Source organism: Diabrotica virgifera, chromosome 4 (genome assembly GCF_917563875.1).
Source record: "Diabrotica virgifera virgifera chromosome 4, PGI_DIABVI_V3a".
In the NCBI taxonomy this organism is placed as follows: Eukaryota; Metazoa; Arthropoda; class Insecta; order Coleoptera; family Chrysomelidae; genus Diabrotica; species Diabrotica virgifera.
The window spans coordinates 130,565,850-130,582,630 of NC_065446.1; the positions used below are offsets into that span (position 1 = coordinate 130,565,850).

At 31.8% G+C, this 16,781-nt stretch overlaps 1 protein-coding gene across 1 annotated transcript in view; it reads left to right on the forward strand.

Annotated features, from left to right (window-relative positions):
• Positions 1-16,781, forward strand: part of LOC114334762 (pleckstrin homology domain-containing family G member 5) — a 1,826,648-nt gene that overhangs the window by 290,503 nt on the left and 1,519,364 nt on the right. The gene's annotated exons all lie outside the window — the stretch shown is intronic.

Consider the following 16,781-nt stretch of genomic DNA (forward strand, 5'->3'; position numbering starts at 1 on the left):
TGCTTCTTCCAGGTTCAGAGACTTCATGCATACACTATTTTGTTTACTTTTTTAAAGGCTATATTTTTGCTAGAAACGTTTAAAAAAAATACATAGTTTTTGAATTATTTGCGAAAAAGCGTCTAAAATCGTGGTTATTTTGTTGAAAAATGAACATATTCACTCGTAAAGATCTCGAAAAGTATTTACTTAATGAAAAAACTCTATAAAACAAAAGTTGCTTAGAATTAGTCACTTTATCCATTTCCGGACTTATTTTGGAGGTATATTTTTTCACCCCCGAGAAGGGGTAAAACTTACCCCCAGGGCAAAAGCACACATTGGCGCAATATCACTTTTTTTCTATGATATGTCAGCTATGCGTGTGCCAAATTTCATGTCAATTCAGGTAGTTCTTTAAAATTTACATCAAAAACTGTGAAAGAATGTACTATAATAAATTTTCATAAAATTACATAATTTAATTTTTTAGAAAATTGAAAAACCTTCAAAATGCCGGTTTTTGAAAGCTAAAAAAGTGAATTTGTTGCTTCCCAAACTGCAAAATAAGTGAAAATCGTTATTTATTATTTATTAATAACTTTTACTAAAACTAACTTAGAACTTTAGTGTTTCACCCAAAGTTGGGTATTGGGTACTTAACAAATCTTCAAAATTTGGGACCGATCCATTAATAGTTTAAAAGTTATTCTATTTGTTTATCCCAGAGACCTTTGTTTTACAATAACATAAGACAAAAAATAATGAAGATATGACAATTCTGCATATGCCAAATGAAAGTAGAAGAGTGGTACTGTCAAAAAAAATTATTTAATATGTATAGTCAAAAATCCTAATGCCGAATTTTTGAAATTTTGTAGTTTATATAGTTTATAAACTATATTTAGAATAACTTTAAAAGTATTGTCCGTAGAAAAAATCTTTTGACATATTTCACAGCCGAGTTCAAAAACTAAAAAATAACTTTCCTTTAAAAACAACCACTTTCATTTTCTATATCTTGGGATCTACTCAATGGATTTTGATCTTTCTATTTTTTTAATCATACTATCATTATTAATCATAGAAAAAGTTAAGGTATACATATACATACTCCAATAAATAAAATGTCTTCAATAACTACTTAATTATTTAATAAAAATAATTTATTTATTAAAGTGTACTTTAACTTTTTCTATGATTATTAATGATATGATTAAAAAAATAGATTTTTGTAAGAAAATTATTTTTTCAAGAATTGTTTAAACAAATTAGACTGTTTATTAATTGATAAATTTATAAACAAATTGCATATTTATAATGTAGGTAGAATCTACACACAAATTAAAAAAGAAAGATCAAAATCAATTGAGTCATAGAAAATTTTATTAGTTTGAAATTACTTTTTCGGTATTTCAACTCGGTGGATTTGTAGGTTTCCCCTAGTAACTATTTGAACTACATTTTTGAAAATTCGTAGAGGGTCATACAAAGGTAAAATGTTTGTGCAATTTTTTAACAAAAAATATCCCATTCTTTAAAATGGCATCAATGAGGTTCCTTAATTATTATAAACAAATTAGCTGTGAATTAAAAAACGACACCACTAACTTTTTCTAAAATTGACCTATACTAGATTTTTTATATTGAAAAATTCGCCTTAAAATACTAATTTTTCGAATGTATAAAAATATTTTTTTAGTCTAGGCGCCAGAGGGGTCACCGTATCCTTTTGAATTCTGATGGACAAACTCAACGGTTTCTTATGGATTTTTGGCTGCTGATTACGAATTTTGAGGGTGGATTTCGATCCGAGTGGTTAAAAAATTGTTATAAACAGTTTAATTGTTTATCAATTGTTTATAAGGCTCTGGCTCATAAACTAAAACAGGTAAAAAAGACTGTTTCAAATAGAATTTGTTCGCTAATAAAAAACGAATAAAAAAACGTTTACTAAACTTAAATCCAACAGTTAGAACTCAATATATTGTAACATTAGTGCACAACGCAAATTGCAAATTGCAAAATAAGTATTTTTCGAAGCTTTATCGATCGTAACTCAGCTTCTACGCAAGAAAATGGGCCTTGGAAGGCCTAATTTTAAAGCTTCGTTAATAGGCTTTCAAACAAAGTTTGTTAAATTACTTTATATTTATTTGTTTTAAAGTTATACTAATTTGAAATTATAATTTTCTTTAAAAAATTGTTCATTAATTTGTTTATAAGGGTTTCAAGTAAATTTGGTCTGTAAGCATTTATACTTTAATTAACAATAATGATAGAAAAACTCAAAAGGAACATTTTGAGCTCTTTAAAATGTTCGTAAGTTTATTTTTGGTCAAGATATCGATCTTTCAAAGGCGCGCTATGAGGCGCAAAATTGGCTCACAGTCAAGTATGTAAGTATTTTTCGACGCTTTATCGATCGTAACTCGGCTTCTACGCATGCAAATGAGCCAATATGTGATATCCATATAAAAATGAATCCAGTTCTTTTACAGCATCATTATTGCATATAAGACGAGCATTTATGTTGTGGCGGCATACACACAATTGACGTGCCTTATGATGTTGCAAAAGAACTAGATCCACTTCATATAGATATATTTTAACTCAAGATTTGCCCTGTGCACATCTTGAGTTCTAATTGTTGAATTTAAGTTTAGTAAACGTTTTTTCTTCGTTTTTTATTAACGAACAAATTTTATTTAAAACATTACTTTTTTTTCTCTTTTAGTTTATGAGCCAGAGCCTTATAAACAATTTATAAACAATTAAATTGTTTATAAAATTTTTTTGACCACTCGTATCGAATTTCACCCTCGAAATTCGTAATCAGCAGCCAAAAGTCCATATGAAACCATTGAGTTTGTCCATCAGAATTGAAAAGGACACGGTGACCTCTATTTGGCGCCTAGACTATTTTCTACAAATATTATTTTTAAAGTTTTTCTGAATGTTTCTAAACTACAAAATTTTAAAAATTTGGCATTAGGATTTTGGACTATAATAAATAATTTTTTTATCTTTTTTTAACACCTACGGATAATATAAGTCTTTTACTTTCATTTGTCATTTGTAGTATTACCGTATATTTATTATTTTCTGTCTTATGTTATTGCAAAAAAGTCTGTGGGATAAACAAATAAAATATTTTTAAACTAATTAATGGATCGATATTTAGTGATGTAACGAATATTCGTATTCGCATTCGCATTCGCGAATATTCGCATATTTTGCATATTCGCATTCGCGTTCGCATTCGCAAAATTTGTGCGAATGTTTTGCGAATACGAATATCAGAAAAAAATTATTTGAATATAACGTTAGCTTAATAAAATCAAACCAAAGTTAGAAGATCAAATAAGGACAGAAAACTTATAAGAAAAAGAAGACATTAACCAACTATGGGCAAATATAAGAGGTGTTGTGTTACAGAAATCGGTTAAAATATTGGGCAAAACCAGGTCAGAAAAACGAAATCATTGGTTTGATCATGAGTGTGAAATGGCCACAACTAGAAAGAATGTAGCATATCAAAAAACCATCGACGCAGGTTATACACGGAGAAGAAAAGAAGAAGATAGACGTCTTAGAAGAGAGGAAAAACGTATCCATCGACGTAAGAAGAGGGAATACGAACAGAACACTCTCAATGAGATACAAAGTTTATTTGACAAAAATGAAACAAAAAAATACTACAAATCCTTAAATAATAGCCGTCGAGAATTTAAACCACGATTAAAAATTTGTAGAGAAACTAGCGGTGAAATTCTACACGACAAAAACTCAGTTCTTAACAGATGGGCACAACATTTCAGCGAACATCTAAATATAAACGATATTGAAGGAGGTTACAACATAGAAAATCAACAAAATCTACATCATCAACTTTACAGTGAAGACCCAACAAGAGAAGAAGTGTCAAATGCCATCCTAAAATTCAGAGACAATAAAGCCCCAGGAAACGACGAAATCTGTTCGGAAATGTTTAAAATAGGTGGTGATCAACTTTTTGCAGCAATCCATAAACTGATAGTTCTTATATCGCAGAATGAATTGGTACCAGAAGAGTGGCTAAAGGGAGTAATATGCCCGTTGCATAAAAAAGGTGATCAACTGGATTGTAAGAACTATAGAGGCATTACTTTTTTAGCATCTGCATATAAAATCTTCGGCAATGTATTGTTTGAAAGACTTAAACATTTTACAAAGGACATTGTAGGTCCATACCAATGCGGATTTACTGCTGGAAAGTCAACTATACATCAAATTCAAGCACATAGGCAGATTCTAGAAAAGTCACTAGAATTTAACATAGATACCCACCATCTCTTCGTCGACTTCAAAGCAGCCTATGACAGTGTTAAAAGAAGTGCATTATATAATGCAATGATAGACTTTGGGATGTCACCTAAGTTAATTAAGTTGACCCAACTAACAATGCAAAACGTAAACTCGTGCGTTAGAATTCAAGGAGAAAACTCTACGTTCTTTGACGTTAACAATAGTCTAAGACAGGGAGACGCGCTGGCGTGTCTCCTCTTTAATATTGCCTTGGAAAAGGCAGTCAGACAATTAAATATTAGAATGAATGGAACTATTTTGAATAGATCGACGCAAATTCTCGCATTAGCTGACGATATAGTTATAGTGGGCAGAAGTATGAGAGACATGGTGCAGTGTTTTACAAGGCTTGCGGACGCGGCAAGTGAATTAGGACTTGTGGTAAACAAGGAGAAAACCAAATATATGTTGGTTTCTAAAACCTCCCGAAATATCCAACAGAGAATTCAAATTAACAATCACACCTTGGAGCAAGTCAAGGAATTCACATATCTTGGATCGCTAGTATACTCAATATACACGACAAGCGATGAAATAAAAAGACGCATAGCATTAGCAAACAGAACTGTTCACGGTCTCCATAAACATTTAAAAAATAAAAATATAAAACGTGCAGTAAAGCTTAATATATACAAGACCTTAATAAGACCGGTTTTGATATATGGAGCTCAAACGTGGACCCTATCTCAAAGTGATGAAAGACTTCTTGGTATTTTTGAGAGAAAAATTCTTAGAAAGATTTTTGGGGCAGTAAATGAAAATGGGCTATGGCGTCGAAGATACAACTTTGAACTGTATCAGTGCTACACCGATCCAGATATTGTTAAATTCGTTAAAGTGTAGAGACTTAGATGGACTGGACACATTGCTAGGATGTCAGATCACGAATACACTAAGAGATTAACATTTTCAAAACCAGAGGGCACAAGAAGTAGAGGACGACCACAAAGAAGATGGATTGATGAAGTAGAGGAAGACCTAAAGATTCTAGGGGTCAGAAGATGGAGGGAAGTTGCCAGGAATCGACAGGAGTGGCGACTTCTTTGTGAGTAGGCCAAGATCCACAACGGATTGTCGAGCCACTTATGATGATGATGAATCTATCAATTGTACTGACTAAGCCTATTTAATTAAAAAATAAAATAATTCTACCATACTTTCGAAAAAAAAACATGTGACTCAAATATTGATTTCAACCACTACGTCCCCCCTTAAGGATAGCTATGACACGAGTTTGATAGGCAACCCATGCTAGAAATATTTGTCTATGTATGAAATTTAATAAAAAAAATGTTTCATCCGGCAAGCAGATGGGTACAGATTGACCTATATTCGGATCTCGTACTAAGAGAGGCTTAAGCTTATAAACGCACTTTTAAAAATTAAAATCGGTTAATTAAGAGAGCCTAGAGATTTACATATATCAATTTCAAAATCCGTACACGTAGACCAAGGCATTTAGCACTAAAAACACCGGAAAAAATACAGCTCCTAGAAACTTGAAACTTTTTGCATATGTTCAGGAATAAAGTGTACTATAGCAAAATGGGTGGAAATGCATAGCTGGATAGTTGAAAATTAATTTTGAATATTTCTTTAAATATACTTTTTTATCTCATGCGTAGATTTTGTGTCACATTGGAATTAAGTACTAAAAATCAATTATCTATAACAAGAAATCGAACTTGACTGACTTGGCAACATTTAGTGCGCATATGAATATAATAATTATTGTTATCACAATATTATCCCTTCGTTTTTGATATTATACAGTCCGTACAATATAGATACCGTTGAACGTCATACGAGTCATAGCACGTGACGTCACATGGTACCAACAGGAAATATTTAAGTGGTAGGTCTGTTCCTTTTTAGAATCGTTTAGCCAAGTACACTGGAATTACAGCCACTAGATATATTTTTTTATGCACTTGTAGAAATAATATTTGAAGATTTCTATTAACCTTCGGAGTACGGAGATTATTTGAATTACTTAGATTACGAAGATGGGTCAAGCGTGACCCATTCTCATTTTATTTATAAGGATGTTTTAAATAGTCAGTATTAATAAACAGTATCTTTAATTCAACAAAAAAAAAAACAAAATCCTAAATTATTGTATTTAAATTTTTTAAGATGGTTACCCATGGGCATATACTAGTTCGCTCCGGCGGCCATTTTAATACCTTACAGAAAACGGGCATAGGTAAATTTGCTCCGGCCATATATTTGAATACAGTGGAACCTCGATAAGTCGGATTAATCGAGACTGCGGCCGATCCGAGTTATCGAAAATCCGGGTTAACCGGAAAATATGGTAAAAATTAATAAAACAAGGTATACTTACAGATAAACTCCATTATAATTGCAAAAGCATGAAATACATAAACTATGCACAATACATCTAAATTACAAATATGCACAATACATCTAAATTACAAATTGTACGTACAGTTGTATACAGTATTGTTTATTTCTTGGTAAAAAACTTGGTCAAAGTGAAAAAATGTTTGTTTTGTCTGATGAAAATCGGTTCGGGTTAGCCGGACTTCCGGGTTATCGGAGGCCGACTTATCGGGGTTCCACTGTACGTATACCCGTAAACAGAGACGGCTGCGATTTACGTGTACCTACAAACATATTGAAAATATTCTTCGAAATCCGAAGACCGGGTCAGGACTGACCCGGCATCATAGATGTTACGTAGAGGAAAAACTGTAATTTGCATGTTCACGAATTATATAGGAAAAAATAGATTGAAACAAATAAGGAGGACTTACGATCAATCGGATTTGTAAAAAAATTATTTCATAAAATATTAAGAAATAACTGAATTTCGGGTCACGCTTGACCCAGTCTTCGTACTCCGAAGGTTAATGTAAACTTAAAGAAATACACAATTGTAACTTGTTTTATTTAATTTGTATAAATGGTGTATAAAGCGTTTTGGTAACACCTATTTGACAGTTGCGGTGTTGACACTTCAGATTTGTTTACTTTGTTATTTTCAATTTTGAAGTGAATACCTCTTAATTTATACAAACTGGAACATAAATTAAAAACCACTTCTATGTAAAAGGTATATTTACTAAAAAATTTTAAAAATCCCAATGGATTCAATAAAATGTGTTCATCAGAACGTTTTTAAACCTATCGGTCCATCATCAGTGAATCTAAAATCAAATAAGTAATCCCACTATTAAAATTGAAAAGATGGTTAAAATTTTGAAAGTTAAAAAGTGTGGTTATGATTACTTACTTGGATACTTGCAAAATAGCCCCAGAACCAAACAATGGTTGTGATTATAAATAAATCTACATTCATCATTCTCTTTGCCTTATCCCTATGCGGGGTCGGCTTCCCTAATTGCATTTCTTCACACAATTCTATCTTGGGTTATGTCAATGTTAATCCCCTTTACCACCATGTCCTGCCTTATCGTCTCCCCCCAGGTCTTCTTTGGTCTTCCTCTCCTACTCCTTCCAGCAATCTGCACTTCAGCTATTCTTCGTATTGGGTGATTAACGTCTCGACGTTGAACATGACTAAACCATCTTAACCTATGCTCTCTCATTTTGGCATCAATTGGTGCTACACCTAGACTTCCCCTAATATACTCATTTCTAATTTTATCCTTCTTTGTCACTCCACTCAACCCTCTAAGCATTCTCATTTCCGCCACATGCATTCGTTGTTCCTCTTTCTTTTTCACTGCCCAACATTCAGTTCCTTACATCATAGCCGGTCTTATGGTTGTTTTATAGAATTTTCCCTTCAGCTTCATTGGAATTTTTCTGTCACACAACACACCACTCGCTTCTTTCCACTTCATCCATCCAGCCCTAATTCTACTGCATGCATCTCCATCTATTTCTCCATTACTCTGTAATACCGATCCTAGGTACTTAAAATTATTGCTTTTCACAATTATTTCACCATCCAAAGGTACCATTTTATTTGTAGTAGCTCCATCTTTAAATGAACATTCCAAATACTCTGTTTTTGTCCTACTAAGGTTTAAACCTTTTTCCTCCAGAGCTTGTCTCCACTGTTCCAGTTTTTGTTCTAAGTCTCTTTCACTATTTCCTACTAACACGACATCATCAGCATACATTAAGCACCATGGAATGTTACCCTGTAGTTTCGCTGTTATCTGGTCGAAAACTAATGAGAATAAATACGGACTAAGCACAGAGCCTTGGTGCAATCCTACTTTCACATGAAATTTATCAGTCTCTCCCACACCTGTCCTAACATTAGTCGTTACTCCCTCATACATATCCCTCACAATCTTTACATATTTACCAGAGACTCCTTTCTTATTGAGTGCCCACCACAGAATCTCTCGAGGAACTCTATCATATGCTTTCTCAAGATCAATGAATACCATATGAGCGTTTGTGTCTTTACTCCTGTATTTTTCCATCAACTGCCTTATAATGAAAATTGCATCTGTTGTTGATCTACCCTGCATAAAGCCAAATTGATTCTCGGATATTTCGGTCTCTTCACGTATCCGTCTATCAATCACTCTTTCCCATATTTTCATGGTGCGGCTAAGCAGTTTATAGCCCTGTAGTTTGTACATTGTTGTATATCTCCCTTGTTTTTCTAAACAGGTACCAGTATACTGCTTCTCCATTCGTCTGGCATTGGTCCGACTTCCATAATTATATTAGATAGACCTGCTAGCCACCTTGTTCCTGTCTCTCCCAATGCTCTCCATACTTCCCCAGGAATATCATCTGGTCCTACCGCTTTTCCTTTCTTTATTTTTTGAAGCGCTTGAGCCACTTCCTCGTTGGTTATTTTAGTGACCATTGCTGCTTCTGTCTCCGTTGACTCTACAGGCTGTCTGTCAAATTCTTCATTTAATAAGCTGTCAAAGTTATTTCTCCATCTATTTTTGACATCCCTTTCGTGAACTAGTATTTTATTATTTTCATCTCGGATACATCTAATCTGATTAAAATCTTTTGCTTTCTTTGCTCTCTGTTTGGCTATTTTATATATCTTCGTTTCGCCTTCCCTGGTAACCAGTTTATCGTATAGGTTTGAATACGCTTCTGCTTTGGCTTTTGCTACTGCTACTTTCGCTTCCTTTTTCGCCACCATATAGTTTTGAAGATCTGTGCCGGATCTGGTTTCTTGCCACTTTTTATATAATTTTCTCTTCTCTTTTATTTTTCCTTGTACTTCGTTTGACCACCACCAAGTCTCTTTATCCTCAAACTTTTTTCCTGACGTTTTCCCAAGTATTTCAATAGCAGTCTCTCTAATACTACTGGCCATTTTTCTCCAAATTGTATTAGGGCTTCCTTTCATGTTCCAACATATTTTTTCTACTATTCTTCTCCTGAATAGTCCTTCTTTCTCATCTTTCAGCAGCCACCACTTGATTTTTTGTGGTCCTCTTTGATATTTTTGTTTAGTTTCGCTTTTTACTTCGATGTCCAGAACAAGCAGATTATGTTGTTGGCTTACTGTCTCACTAACTATTACCTTGCAGTCCTTGCATTCACGTATGTCTTCTTTCCTTATCATGAAGTAGTCTATTTGGGATTGATGTTGTCCACTTTTGTAGGTAATAAGTTGAGTTTCTCTCTTTTTAAAGAGTGTGTTAACAATCTAAAATAAATAAATCTACATTATGTTAAAATAACATTAAAAAGGCTAAACGCCGATGTTCAGGGATTAAACCTCTGGGAACATGGTGAAACTCTAACCGAGGACCCAATCAACCATCTTAGGTCAACGATGACTACTAAGTGTCAAAGCTGTGTAAGGAAATGCTTGATATGACATTGACAGTTGAGGAAGGAGGTAGTCGATTTTCAATGGAATTTAAAAACAAAGTCATGATCCAAGACGAAAATATGGTAAAGATTTTAATATCTGAAAATGTCTGTTATTTAAATCTATTGTTTTTAAAATTAAAAGAAAATATGTTATACAAAATAAAAATTATTTTAACTGTAGGTAACTACAAATTGACTGTCTCAAATAAAATTAACCTGATCAAAATAATCAAAATGAAAAAGTGAGCTGATTAGTATTAATGACAGAAATAAAAATAAATAAGTAGGTGGTGATATAAAACTTCTTCTATAACTGTCAATGTCACATCAAGCATTTCCTTACACAGCCTTGACACTTAGTAGTCATCGTTCACCTAAGATGGTTGATTGGGTCCTCGGGTAGAGTTTCACCATGTTCCCAGAGGTTTAATCCCTGAACATCGGCGTTTAGCCTTTTTAATTTTATTTTAACATAATGTAGATTTATTTATAATCACAACCATTGTCTGGTTCTGGGGCTATTTTGCAAGTATCCAAGTAAGTAATCATAATGACACTTTTCAACTTTCAAAATTTCAACCATCTTTTCAATTTTAATAGTGGAATTACTTATTTGATTTTAGATTCACTGATGATGGACCGATTGGTTTAAAAACGTTCTGATGAATACATTTTATTGAATCCATTGGGATTTTTAAAATTTTTTAGTAAATATACCTTTTACATAGAAGTGGTTTTTACTTCATGTTCCAGTTTGTTTAACTATAAGGTATACAGCCAACCCAGGGAACTACCCCTTTTTATCTTATTTTATATTTTTACCTATGAAATAATATCTGTTCTTTTTAGAACAAATTTAGTGTGTTTTAATTCTAAAATGTCACATAAGAAGTTAAATAGTCGTTGTAAATAGCTTTTTTCCTTCATTATTTTAAACAGGAACGTAATAATAATTCTACCGTTGACATTAATGGATAAAACATTAATTTAAATATTTTTCAACTTAATAAATAAATTGAGTGATTCATTTTAAAATAACCCTGATAAAAACAAAAACAAAATACAATGAAATATGTACAGTAAAAAATAGTTTTACTCAAAATATAACATAACCTTAAAACATGAAGATTGAAAGTAAATGTATCTTAATATTTTGATATTAATCCAGAGAAATAAGATTTTCTTGTGACACATCCCCCTCCAGGCCGAAACCAAATTTTTTGAGTAGCATGGAGATCTATATTAATAACCTTTATGTTTCCTGCAGCCGATTTTAATGATATACATAGTTATAAACAAATAAAGATCAAAAAGACGGTCAATTTTCGCTTTTTTCGTCTATAAACAAAAAGTTAAGCATTTTAAACAAATTTGAGAGTAAGAAGCTCATAAATCGTCTAAAAAATTTCAATATGACGTTCGCTGAATATGTCTATCCGTATTGGTTGCTTAGAAAATTGCAAAATAAATCATAAATTTTAAGTTTTTATAAATATTCATAACTTATGTAAAAATTAACTTAGAACCTTCTTATTACACGAATTGCTGGGACTTCTGGTGCTTAAATTATATTTTAAATTTCAAAGCAATTGGTCAAATAGTTTAAAAGTTATTTAATTTGTTTATCCCAAATTCATTTTTTTGCAACACTATAAGTCAGAAAATTAGGAGGTTACAGTAAGACTTCTGACAGTTTATGGAAGAAGAACATTTATACTATTGATTTATTTAAATAAAATGACAAAAATAATTTTAAACAGTGTAAAATTATTTTGCAAAAACACGTCGATTTTTTGCCTACTTATAAACAATTAGAATAACTTTTAACCGTTACCCGTAGAAAAATTATTTTTCGTATTTGGAAAGACTGAATTTTTATACACATTTAGAAAGGAAATCAATTGTCCTAGGACAATTAGGGACGAAGTTAGCCCCCCCCTATTTTTTTATTTCACATATTTTTGCAAAATAATTTTGCAGTATTTAGTAGAATTGTTTTTTGTCATTTTTTAAATTAAATTAATAGTATAAATCTTCTTCTTTCATAAACTTTCCAAAGTATTATTGTAACTTCATCATTTTCTGACTTATAGCGTTGCAAAAAAAATTAATTTGGGATTTACAATATAATACCTTTTAAACTATTTGGCCAATTACTTTTAAATTTAGGGTATATGACTTAAGCGCCAGAAGTCTCAGCATTCCGTGTAATAAGAACGTTCTAAGTTAATTTTTACATAAGTTATGAATATTTATAAAAACTCAAAATTTAGGATTTATTTTGCAATTTTCTAAGCAACTTTAAGGAGAGACATATTCAGCGAACGCTATATTGAAGTTTTTTTACGATTTTTAAGTTTCTTACTCTCAAATTTGTTTAAAATACTTAACTTTTTTGTTAAAGACAAAAAAAGCGAAAATTTACCGTTTTTTGATCTTTATTTGTTTATAATTATATATATCATCAAAATCGGCTGCAGAAAACATATAGGTTATTAATATAGATGTCTGTACTACCCACAAAATTTGGTTTCGGCCTGGAGTGGGTTGTGTCACCAACAGGATATTTTTTTTCCTGATTTCTCTGAACCATATTCTTACCTCACAAATTCAAGAACAACAAATAATATAATCGCACACAATGAATGCTCATAACTACAAGTCCTTATTTACTCTTCAAACAATTTAAAAACAAATATTTCCAATTGCTTATGGGATATAGAATAAACCAACAAACAAGGAATTACTAAATTAGAAATGTTTGGAAAGGAAATCTATTAATCGATCTCTATCTGATCGCTATCGATCAAAAAACCGAAACTTAAATAAAGCTGAAGAAAAAAGTTTGATAACATTTGGAAATTTAATGGTAACAAAACATTTCACAGTAAATAAGTAATGTGTGTGTGTGTGTTCACAAAAAGGGGATGGCATTAGATAAACTTTTTGCCACAGATATTTGAAAGTTGAAGATTGAAGATGTCATATTAAATTTTTATTTTAGAATCTTTAAGAAATTGTATGATAATATCATTAATAGTTTTGGTATTGAAGCTTAGTAGATGTGAAATATTCAGCGGTAAACTTACATACCGCTCCTGAAGTCTAGCAATTAGTGCTTTCGTATGGTTTTTATTAAGTTCACAATTAAAGATTATATGATTTAAATCTGCAGTAGAGTAGTTATCACATGAACAGAGAGAGTTGATACGCATTCCTATTTTAGCTAAATGTGCAGGAAAATTGCCATGGTTTAATCTTAAGCGACTTAGGGATGTGGAATAAAATCGAGTAACGTGATAATCAAATATATGTGGGATATTTTGCGGAAGTTGTGGGTGTATGTAAGTGTATGGATTCCTCGAAGTTTGTACAAACTTCAGCCAAATAGTTTCCCATTTCTTTCTTAATTTTTTATGCAATTCTGGAATGTATTCGCTGGAGATTGTTAAATCTACTATTTGAAAAATAAGTAATGAAAAGTGTTGTTTTTGTTTATTGCATTTTACATCTTTATACTGCACATACAATCGGCTCAAATTGTTTTTAACATAAGATTATTATTTTTTATTTCTTGTTTTCTATTCCTTATTTTACTATATTTACTTTTCCATTTCTATTTTTTTATTTATTTACATTGAATACTAATTTGTTTTGTTGTATAATCCACTTCTGCAATAATTATGTGATATATTTGATTTAAACTGGATTCAGGATTTTTTATACTTCGGCAACATTGTCAACTTGAATCCCGACGTAGATAATGACGTGTAACTGTATCTATATTGTACGGAATATAGTCATGTGAAGTGTCACTGTCACTGTCGTACTGGCGACGTACTGTTGTCGCACTGTTGAAAGTTCGCAGAACTTTCGAAAAAAAAAAAATTGTGGCGCGCTGATGTAATCTCTTAATGCCTGTTCTTACTTTTCTAGAACGACTTACAGTTATAGTTAATTTTTACCTATTTCCGTGATATTTTAGAACAAAAATCCCTTTGAGTTATTAAACTCAAGCGCCCTGACCCACATTTTGTTGTAATGGCGAAAGACTTTAATTTTATTTTTTAAACCCTGACCCTTATAGTAGGGTTATATTTTTTTTTGGTACTAAAATTTGATTGATGAAGAGAAAGGAGTAGTGAGAAACGGCTTAACAAGTTAAAATTAGAATGAAGATAACAAATTAATTATGAGGATGAGGATGAGACGTAAAAGCTCAGGAAGTGGAGATCGGCTTATTTTCGTGCTGTTGTTTAGGGGAGAAAAAGATAGTGATAATGGAAGAAACCAGAAAAATTAAAAAGTAATGAAATACTAAAAAGAAAAGAACTGACCTATGATCAATAAACCAAAGATGGGCGCCAGAAGTAAATGCCTTTTAGAACCTTTACTTCGTTGATAGAATAGTGTGGGAGACTAGAAAAGAGAGAGAGAGAGAGAGAGACAGAGAGAGAGAGAAATAAGGAGAAAGATATAAACAAACTAAATAACTTAATCCTGAAATAAAATATTATATGAACCCATATAGTTGAGAGATATCAGGTGCAGGTGAAATGATACAAACCCAATAGGTATACCTTATTTTTATTGTGTAAAAAAAAAATATCTAGATATATGTAAAGTAAGATTTTGGTAACTAATGTATATATATATATATATATAATGTAAAATTTCTAGCTAAAAATATAAATAATGTATAATAATGTAAAACATTGGCTTGCAAGATGAATATATAATAGTAAAATTCAATTAATAATATAAATAATGAATATGAGTAATGTTAAAATTTTGGTTGCCAAGATATAAGCAGATAACGTAAAAGTTTCCGACTATTAAATGATTTCTATGAGTTTACGTTTCTTTCAGATACAAACAATAAAGAGACAGAAAAACAATAGTGAGTGCTAGTCAACAGAACCAGATGATATTCTTCATAAGACCGTATTAATATACTTGTATATTATCTACCACAATACCTAAGTTATTATGTAATGAACCCTATAGAGACCAATGCTTTAGGTCTATAAGTACTTATGTTCCCTTACATGCATTGAGATTTAGATGAAAAATTGACAAAATATCATTTGTTGTGTAGACACAACCGATAGTAAAAGATATGATAAGGGAAGTTAAAAAAATAATCTAGTACTTAACAACAAATGTCCAATAAATATATAATATATTGCGGAACACAATTCGGTCTATAAATGAGAACATTAATTAAGTACACTTATCTTTGTTCCAATCTAGATGAAATTCCTTCAGCTCTAATTCCAAGTGTTGGCTTATGGACGTGCCGGTTTATCAGACGGTAAGCGGCTCTATGAGTATACACATCTTGGGGAAGATTTACGTTCCGGATAATTAATAGGAATGTTATTCTTAGTGCATTTTCCATATAGGTTGTCTTTGTGGGATATTAAAAGCTTGGTTCTATTTTATAATTCTCTAGGTACGGCTAAAAAGAGAGGTTCTCATTAGGTATCTAGAAATTTTTTCCTGGATACAAGGTGAGACAGACCGGTTACAAAAGATAACCGAACATATTCTTCCACATAAATGGGAAGGTCATTTATCCAAAATGAAATTACATTATTACTTAAGTAATATATTTCTAAAAGTAGCTTTGCTAGATTTGACTTTTTAAGGTATAAAATTATTCATTTTGATATATGTGTTTCCTAAATTTCCAAAAGAAATTTTTAAAATAAAATCACTTACCAGACGTTCATTTTAGGTATATTATATCTTTACAGATATATTTAGCTTGCTTTGTAATTGCAATTCCAAAATAGATTTATTGAATATCTCCTATTCTTTTATGTATGACATCTGCCGTTTTTTCTCCAACACATATTTGTCTGTATTTGACCTTCTTAAGTCGTTGGTTAGCTAGCACTAATTCTGTTTTCATTTTCCTACCTCGATCGTAAGGTAACTTTTTGTTATTCGATGTTAATTATTACGGTTGTCGGGAGTGATTACTCGTAAACGTAGCGGAACGCTACATTCCCCCTCCACTCGATATAATTTTCCTTCAGAAAATTATTCTGGCAAAAACCAAAACGAAGTTTATTCTTGGCAGGGTTAGTACTTTAATATGGGTCAGGAGTAGTAGCTCCTAGCAGTTGTAGCTGTAGTTACAGTCACAACCACTCCACAAAGTTAAAGACAGGATTAGTACATCAACTAACTAATCTAATCTAACCTAAAACATTAATTTTGAATTTGGCTCAAAGTGGGTAAACATCCACATTATACCACATATTTACACAAGGGAAATAAAAGGCAACACTTCTCATGCTTCCGAGCATGGAAGAGTGCGGGCACAAAAGTATGACACACTTGTGTGGATCCAACACAAGAGTGCATCAAGGTAAGTTCCCAAGATTCCGGAACCGGTATGGTTTACGGAGATCGCGAGAAAGGAACTTTTCCTTCCTTAACGTAGACAAGGACTAGTCTGATGATCTGCATCCAGACTTTATTTACGAATGAACCGTATACTAGGTATCTTAAAGTTTACTAATAGTTATTCTTGCTGTACCATTACTTACATCAATTAAACTTATTAAATCGTTCACATTAAAGGCTTAGATTACACGTAACCCCAAATTGTTATCAACGTGAACTAAAGGTACTAGAAAAAAATA